General features: G+C 40.3%; 1 protein-coding gene across 2 annotated transcripts in view; it reads right to left on the reverse strand.

The window, feature by feature from the left end:
- Positions 1-10,000, reverse strand: part of grik4 (glutamate receptor, ionotropic, kainate 4) — a 598,764-nt gene that overhangs the window by 178,239 nt on the left and 410,525 nt on the right. The window lies entirely within an intron of this gene.

A 10,000-nucleotide genomic window follows, 5' to 3' on the forward strand; every position in this document is an offset into this window, starting at 1 on the left:
GTCACACGGACCTCCTTCAATCACACTGACTACCCCATCTTACACCAGGAAAAAGGCTACAAATGAAAGTCCAGCCTGAGGTCAGTATCTGCACCTGTCATTATGTACGGTTTGTCCCAGATCCACAAACCTTACATAATGTAAGAACAGGGCTGTAATGAACAAACTATCTTAAAAGAAATTTGCTGCAGTAAAATTTGGATTTCATGCGATTTAAGCTTTGTATTTTGTGTAAATATGACACACATTTGTTTTTCAAACTCCTGATGTTCTTAGTAAATCAGATTTGAGCCTCTTACATATGTAGTCCCAGATGAGAGCACACCTACAACTGCACTCCAAAACACAGCTCCAATACTTTCATGAAATTTGCGGATGACACCACAACTATAGGCAATATCACCAACAATGATGAAGGACCGTACAGAGAGGAAGTCAAGCTCCTCACCGAGTTGTATGCTGCCAACAACCTGTCCCTCAACGTCAACAAAAAAAAAGAACTGATTGTTGACTTCAGGGGGGGAAGTAGAGAACATGCACCACTGATCGGGAGGGCGATGGTGGAAAAGCCAATAATGCCTTCACTTCCTCAGAAGTTAAAAAAACCTGCCACAACAGCTCCTCTGCAACTTCTACAGAGCCACAGTGGAGAGCATCTTGACCAGCTGCATCACCGTCTGGTACGGCAGCGCCACTGCTGCTGAACACAAGGCCCTGCAGAGGATGATCAAAACTGCTCAACACATCACCGCAGCTGTCCTCCCACCCATAGAGGACATATATGACAACCGATGTGAGAGGAAAGCCGCCAACATATCCTCGGACCCCACACATCCCAGCAACCCCTTGTTCCATCCTCTGCCATCCGGAAAGAGGTACTGGAACTTCCGAGCCAGAACCACCAGGTTCAAGAGCAGTTTCTATCCCCGAGCTGTCAAACTGGTCACACCGGCAGCATCACCCTGAGCTTAACAACAACACTACAGTCTGTTACTGACCAACCTGACCACCCAGCACACTACACACTGAGCTCCACCAGCTCACTACTGACCACCCAGCACACTACACACTGAGCTCCACCAGCTCACTACCGACCACCCAGCACACTACACACTGAGCTCCACCAGCTCACTACCGACCACCCAGCACTCTACTCACTGAGCTCCACCAGCTCACTACTGACCACCCAGCACACTACACACTGAGCTCCACCAGCTCACTACGGACCACCCAGCACACTACACACTGAGCTCCACCAGCTCACTACCGACCACCCAGCACACTACACGCTGAGCTCCACCAGCTCACTACCGACCACCCAGCACTCTACTCACTGAGCTCCACCAGCTCACTACTGACCACCCAGCACACTACACACTGAGCTCCACCAGCTCACTACTGACCACCCAGCACACTACACGCTGAGCTCCACCAGCTCACTACCGACCACCCAGCACACTACACACTGAGCTTCACCAGCTCACTACCGACCACCCAGCACTCTACTCACTGAGCTCCACCAGCTCACTACCGACCACCCAGCACACTACACACTGAGCTCCACCAGCTCACTACCGACCACCCAGCACACTACACACTGAGCTTCACCAGCTCACTACCGACCACCCAGCACACTACACACTGAGCTCCACCAGCTCACTACCGACCACCCAGCACTCTACTCACTGAGCTCCACCAGCTCACTACCGACCACCCAGCACACTACACACTGAGCTCCACCAGCTCACTACCGACCACCCAGCACACTACACACTGAGCTCCACCAGCTCAGACTGTATGCTGTGCACTTCATCTCTAGTATATTTATACTGTTACTGTTTATTTAAGATGTTACCTGAACATTATGCTGCTACTCTGTACCTGCACTGTACACTTTATATACAGATCACTGTATACATCTCTTTTTTTTTACAAATAGTACTTCTGCATTTACTGTACTGCAATTCACCAGCACATTTCTGTCTATATACCTGATACACTTGAATATCTGACTGTGCACTAACTGTCTATACGTCCAATACACCTATAACACTTGCCTACGCACATTTTGTCTACGTTCGACACCTGTACCTACTGACTTTGCACATTTTGTCTGTCTTTTACTGTCTTTTGTCTTTGTACTGTTTTAATCTTTTATTACTGCACTGGAAAATTAGCCCAATAGTGTTTCGTTATACTGTACTACCCTGTATTGTATAATGACAAAGTTGAATTGAATTGAATGAGATTGATAGGAAAAGGCTGTTTGACTGAGATGCAAATGAACCAATCACAGACAGCTGTTTTTGATTGGCCTGTAGTGGGCAGGCCATTCTTGAAACAGAGCTACAACCAAAACACAACAAAGTGGACTTTGTCAGAAAACATGCTGGAATACATAATTGAGCAGCGCTTAAAGATCTAATGCCAAGAGCTGCACAGACTTTTTTTCAATCCAACTTCAAAAGATGCAATAGCCAATCAGGGTGGAACTAAGAATGTTATGATTGTTGTAGCAGCTGAGGAGGTGACCACAACTTACAGATTCTTCAAAAATTCTTAAATACATGACACAATATTTTTATTTTCACAAATCGATCTTTTTCAGAGCTGATCTGATGTTTTCAAATCAGTCCTGAGCCATAATTCTTTTTAGTCTGTGAGTGACTACATAACTGATATGTGGCCATTTGACCATGATGACAATGGGCGGATCAGAATTTGTTAGCTCAAAGTCAAAAGTGAAATGGAAATCACTTTTCCTTTTATAACATGCCCTTTTGACTTATTTCTGAATGAAATATGGTGTTAGGGAGGGGTTCTGATATTATTACCTAAGAATATTTGGCAACACTAGGGTACAGTGCATAAGACTACATGACATGCACATAGGCTTGCCATGACAACTGACATAACCCTACATACATGTTTATAAATGCTTATTCTAGTAGGCATCATTTGTCATAAATTTGGCAAATACAATCTTTATAGCAAATGACGTCTTTTGGAATAGGCATTTATAAACATTTAGATTTTTCTATGTCAGTTGTCATGACAAGCTTATGTAGATGTCATGTAGCCTTATGAACTGTACCCTACAGTAAAGTGTTACAGAATATACTCCCCCATCCACCAGTGCTTGGTGATGTATAATGAGAAAACAAGAACTGTGTGTTTTTTTAAATGATGTAATTTCATAAATTAAGCTTAATATGACCAAGAACATGAGCTAGCAAGGTAAAAAAAATCCGTTTTGATTTCAGGTTGAAAGAAAATGGAAGACATGGTGCTTTTAGGTCCAAGGTGTGTTCACACTAAGCACAAGTGATTTGTTAATCAGCAACATGGATGTCAACTGCAAAGTCAGAACAAGGAGCAAAACATCAGGTTTGAGAAATGATGCCTGTGATGTGTCCCAGCACAGAATCTATGACAACCTTACAAAGAGTTTAATGGAAGTAAACGAGAATAGTAAAAATACCTAGACTAATCCAGTTCTGCCACTCTCATATAGTGCTGTATGTAAAGTCATTATGGAGATGTCTCGGGAGCCTCAGCAGTTTGCAGGAAGTTTTGCCATGATACATGTTAGACGATTTGCCTTGCGCTGCTCGGAAATGCACTTTATTTCCTTGTGGAATTCCGTTGGGAGGGAACAGAGCACTTTTAAAATAAGATGCAAAAACAATGTGCTATCTGTGGTGCACCAGCCTCTCTGCAGATAAAACAGCTTTGCTGCTAAAACAATGGGGATGTTACTCCCAGAATAAGTAGTGAAGCGTTTGAGTACAAGCGTGGCCCTAAAACGTGGTTAACATTTCAACAGGAACTTTCACAGGAAAACTGCAAATGCAAGTAAAATGCTACGTAAAAAGTATGCCTTCCAGTTCTGGCTATTCCAAGATGATGCAGTTCCTTGGACAGTTCTTGGATAGGATGTATGGTTCTAGAAGAAACAGAGTCTTTAAGGGTTTTAAACATTTTACAAGGTTCTTCACACTTGTTCACACTGTTTTTAAAAAACGATCCACTGAAATGTTCTTTAGAGACCCAAAAGTTGGTCTTCTATTGATCCAAAGTAGTGTAGGTGCTGTAGGAGAGATAACACAGCAGCCACAAAGAAACAAAGAGCAAGTTTCCTCTTTTTCACATCACATGGATAAGTATCAGGTGAAGACCTTCTGGTGGAGATCCAGAGGTCTGGACATGCCAATCACCCTGGCTTTCACGGTCACAGAACAGTTTTTCCTCCACTGCTAATAATATTTGATTCCACACTGCAGTGGCCGAAGAAGAAAATTCCTTCTCGTCATGAGAGTATATAGTGGCTCGGTACGGATCTCGTCTGGAGTGTCTTTATTGGCGTGTGAAGAAGGTTTGTGCAAACCTCGCGTCACCTTTGTGAAATCTCGGTGGGAATTCATGGTTCCTCCACTTCAAAGCCCTAAGCTGATTAACCGGTGGAAGGGGGTGGGGGTGGATTGGGGCGGTGGGGGGGCATAGCCTTTTCCAGAGGGGTCAGTGTGACTTTGTTGGTGTGTTGGTAATTACAGCTTTGCTCAAAGAGTAATGAGAGATGACTGGACTTTAATCAACCACTAAAGGTGCATAAATAAGTGCCTAATAGGAAGATATTTCAATGTCTGATCTGTCACCTGTCATTTCTTCCACTTTTCAGGCTTCTGTTCATGCATTTATGCACAGTACTGATAAAAAGGTTACTGAAATCTTTGTTTAAATCTAATCTAATCAATGTTATTAATGATATAAAGCCTTCAACATTCACTGAGCTCCTGAGAGTGAGAGCGACCTTTCTTTCCCAAATGTTTGTAGAAGCAGTCTGCAGGCCTAGGTGCTTGGTTTAATACACCGGTGCCCATGGAAGTGATTGGAACACCTAAAATCAAGGATTTGGAAGGGTGAGTGAATACTTTTGGCAATATAGAGTATGGGGTATTGTTAATAGTGATGCCATTTAACCTCTTTTCACAGAAAACAAATAAAATGCTTTTTCAAAAGCAAAAGTTTGAACATCTCCAGTCAAATGACATGTTGTGTTAACACATCCTCCACAGGAAACATATAAAGCATTTGCAAATTTTAGTGCACAATTTCTATGTACTACACGACACAAAAAGGTGCCATAACTTTTGCACAGGCCACATTTCAGCTTTTATTTTGCCAAGATGTTAAATTCAGCAGTAACTGTGCATTAAATGTGCCGAGGTATGTTCTCTGTAGAGGATGTGTATCTTTCACTTAGAAAATCAATACAATGTCATTTGACCCTAGATTCCATCTTCGTACTTGAGCAAGTGGGGAAACATTTATAAAAGTGTTTTTAACACATTTTATGTAAATTTATTTAATGTGGCAGTTAAATTTTTCTAATCCAAAGAAAGCTGCAGTTGTGCTGTCTGCTTTATCTCAGCATCTGAAGTGTTTGCACAGCAGGGGGTTCTCACTTCTCCCCTTTCACTCCTCATTTCTCACTAGCAGCCCAACACAGTCACAGCATTTCACTCACAGTGAGCCAACAAAGTCCTAGTTAATCTGATAAAAAATTGTAAGACATTTTATTCAATGGTATTAATGAAAAATAGCCAACTTCCATTCTGCTGGTGGCCACTAGCGCATGCAGACAGACACCAACAAAATATGACACTAGAGCTGAAACTGAAAATGAATGTCAGATGACGTTAAGGCATTAGATGAATGAGAACGGCATTATTACATTAACATGGCCTGCACATCAAAAACAAATGTCATATCTTAAAGCAGATAACTTTCTAGCAGATACATTTCTATTTTTGTTGTCATGTAATAACTTGGTCTAATAGAATGTGAAATACTAAAAAAGATGTAAAAACACTCTAACATCTAGTTTAGAATTTTTTTAATCTACAATGTATAATGTATATCTGAGAAATTATTAATATAATGAACATCTTCATCCTTTTTAATGGTAGTGTCAAGAGGTTGAAAGCAACAAACTGCATTCACTCTTGTTACAGTGCTTGAGTGTATTTCTGAATAACAGTACTTTTCAGAGTACAATTAAATCATAGTTCTCTTTTTACTCAAGTACCTTTTTAAGGAAATACTTAAATTTCATTATTTTAATTCTTAATAACATTACAGAGTAAAAATACACTATAAGTGTAACAGCAATCAGGCAATTAGAAGAAAGCCTGACTACATTTAAAAACTCAGTTCTTAAAACCAATGAAAAGAAAGCAACCCCCCAAAACACTTCCACCCTGATGAGTTCAGAGACGTCAGGTTTAGTGGAGACAGAAATAGGAGAATGTTACCAGCACACATGAGGAAGATCCTTTATCCAGTCAGCTTCGTTAATTTTCAAATTATAAAAAACGCCGTTATTATCCATTGCCAAATATTCCTCATGAAACCTGCCAAGATCTCCACTCATCTTTAGCCTGAGAGAGTTTCTCCTTACTTTGCTGTTATGAAATAAAATGACAGCTATTTATTAAACCTACTGTATAACCTGTAGTGTACACTTTATTGTGAGTGTCTGTTAGCTAGCTACTTATTTAACACTGATGTCTAACTATACAGTTTACCCACATAAAAAGTGGTTTTGCTACAGTGTTTGTGTTAAACAGCTATAAAAGGGTTTGACACAGGAAATCTAGTCTAACAGATACATTACAAGCTCTGGACATTAATTAAGGGTCATTAGAGACATCAGGGTATCACTGCAGCAGAGTTTAAACAATGCTGTGCTGTAATATTCATCGTTTGGTCAGATTGTAGAAAAAAACTGTAAAGGTGCTGTAAAAATTCCAAACAATGACTTCTCTCACTTCACAGATAATACATCGTGATCAGGGACGTGTCAGTTCATCACAGAACGCAGCCCCTCTCACTCTCTCTCTTTGTTTTGGTTCAGTCCAGCCCCCTTGTTGTCTGACTCCACCCCTGATTGTTACCATCTGTTTCCCACCTGTCCCTCGTCTTGCCTCTGTTATATAAGCCCTGTGTTGCCCTGGTCTGTGTTGGTCTCTGTTTGATATATTTGATGTTTTTTTTGGTTTGAAGTATTTGGATTTCTGTATTCTGTGTTTATCTCATTATGTCTTTCCCTCCATTTCTCGGTGTTGGCTCGTTAAACCTGGACTGTCTTGACCCTGATTTTGGATTTGCAGATAATAAATCTCGCTTGTCTCCGCACACGCGTCCGCCTCAGCATCGCTCCCCATTGTTACACTCTCTCTCTCTCTCTCTCTCTCTCTCTCTCTCTCTCTCTCTCTCTCTCTCTCTCTCTCTCTCTCTCTCTCTCGCGCTGCCTTTGTGTTTGTCTTTAGCTGGGTGAGAGGTTCTTTAGCTGTTTAACTGTCAAATAAAGTAACAAATTTCAGATTCTGGAAGATGTAATTATGATTACCCAAAATTTCTCCCCAATTTAGTCACATCCAATTGTACTCACTAGTTAGGCCTCCCCTAATTATATGATGCCACCAGCTCTGGGAGAACGAAAGCTAGCACAGGCTTCCTCTGAGACCTGTGAGGCCACTGCACCTGACAGCTGGATACACTCGAAAGAAAGCGGCAACCACCAGTTCTGTAACATCAACAGATGCCTGTGCTGACTAGCATCGTGCTGAGTGATGGGCAGGAGAGGTGGGACCATCCTACCCACCCAGAGAGAGTGAAGCCCATTGTGCTGTCTCAGACTGCCGGCTTCTGGAGATTGTACACATGTGATGTACAGGTATCAGTGAATTTATACAGTTTGAAGGCTGTGTAATATTTACTTTTTTTTTTTTTTGTATTTATTATTTTCAGACTGATATTATATATATCTACATGAGCATTAAAGTTATTATATATATATATATATATATATATATATATATATATATATATATATATATATATATATATATATATATATAAAATAACTTTAATGCTCATGTAGTTTTCCACTAAACTACTAATGATCTCCTTCATTAAAACTTTTACTTGTGCTCAACTAAATTATCAGTACAGTAACAGCACTCTTCCTTAGACATTTTTCAGTACTCTTTCCACCCCTGGTAGTGTAGATGTTCTTCTGTCAGCAGAGAGGTTGCTGTCAGCAGTGGGGGGGTGTGCTTTGATGGTGAACGAGTGGGACAGCAAATATGATGACCTAAAGGACAGTGATAGCAGGAGCAGGAACATGCTGAAACCATCCCACATTACCACAACATGAATAATGGGACAGGCGTGTAGTAATCAATACCATTATATGAGTGTTGAGCCATGAGGTTATAATGTCAGACTGGATCTAATAGAATAATCATCATGTGTGTGTCTTTGAAGGTACTTGCACCGCAGTAGAGGACTGTGGAGGCAAACAGTATGGAGCTACAGAAGAGCACTATGTGCCTTGAGCAACTTTGCTAGTGTCTTTGTACACATCAAGACTATTGCAGCACAACACACTTCAGAGGGATTTATTTAGCCTCAACAGGGTTCGATAAAGACAGGGCATCTCTATATGTTTTATGAAGTATGTCATTCTTTCTCGTCCCAATAAGTCTTGATCTTCCAGATTGTATGTCCTTTTCTCCACTGTTGGCATATTTCATCTGTAATTAGTTAAATTGATTTCTTCCCCATTTTATTATTTACTTTTTTTTTTTTGTTTATTCATTCTAAAAGACACTTTGTATGTTTATGTAACCCTCTATCAGTGGCACAGTACAAGCTATTCAACAGCGTATACATCAGTGATTCTCATTCTAAGTGCAGGGACCCAACATCGGGCTTATTTCTGTGTCTAACCTGTCTGATTCAACTCATCAGGCCGTTCTAAAACCTTTCTGAGCTGAGGGCAGTGTATGGAGTTCTCACTGCCCTACAAGTGTGCCAGAACATTTTCAAGAAGCAAAAATGTACTGTACATAGCAAAGCTTGAAATATTTGTTAAAACCCAATGAGACTTGGCTATTTATGTCAGGTTCATACATCATTTCTCAACTATTTGTCAGAATCAAGGTTTAAATTCCATGTTCAGCTTTGTCAAAGCCTCCTCTCACACCCTCCTAAATTTGATGGATGGTGGCATACATTTATCTCCTGCCTTAGTTTCTTTCCTCTTCTTATCTGTATTCCCAAGTCGTAACCACTACTTGTTTTTATCTGGCATGCTGGAGTCATGACACTGAGGTCTATAAGGCCACAAAACATGTCTTAAATATAAACTTAATAATTCTCATTATGTGAGGTTTATCAGAACTAAAATCTCTGGGTTGTTGTTGGAAGGCTTTAATTATTAATTTATGATTTTTAAAAATGTATTTTTGATGTACTGATGACATCAATATTGCTAAAAGGTAATAAACAGGATTTCCACAATTATATCCAAAAAATGCTGTATAATTAAATTGTGTGTGGTGTCATATGAGAAGGTGGATTACAGAGGAATTTACCAGATTTGTTTACAGTAGTGGTGATGGGACCAGGTGTTAAGATGTCTAAAATGCAAATATAGCATTTTTTTTACTATCCAACATGTGAGCATGCACATGCCTTCTGAGCTTTTATACTGCTGATCATGGGAAAACAGGGGCCAATCTGAGATAAACGTTTTCTTTGGGTACCACATTGCCATATAACACCCTGCATGTACTTCTCTGCCATGAATGAATTTTTTAAAAAGTACTTTTTGCCAGAACCTTATCTAAAAGCTGTAAAGAAACAATGTGACATATTCGTAAATATGTCAAGTTAGAACCTTCTGCGAGTTAGCTCCTAGAGGCATTAAACACTTTGCACATCTGGTTCCTATCACCACCACAATTCAGAAACACTGTCACATTCACATGTCCTTGTCAAAGACATTATCATTAGGAATATAGAGTTTTATTATGTCTCCAAAAAATATATTTTGTGGTTTTGGATTCTAAATTTGGTGCTGTGGTTCAGTCTTTGGCAGGGAATGCTATCTTCAGGTTTAGATATCCAGGGCAGACCTCTAAGGGCCTTT

The sequence above is a fragment of the Pygocentrus nattereri genome, chromosome 17 (assembly GCF_015220715.1).
Source record: "Pygocentrus nattereri isolate fPygNat1 chromosome 17, fPygNat1.pri, whole genome shotgun sequence".
Lineage (NCBI taxonomy): Eukaryota > Metazoa > Chordata > Actinopteri > Characiformes > Serrasalmidae > Pygocentrus > Pygocentrus nattereri.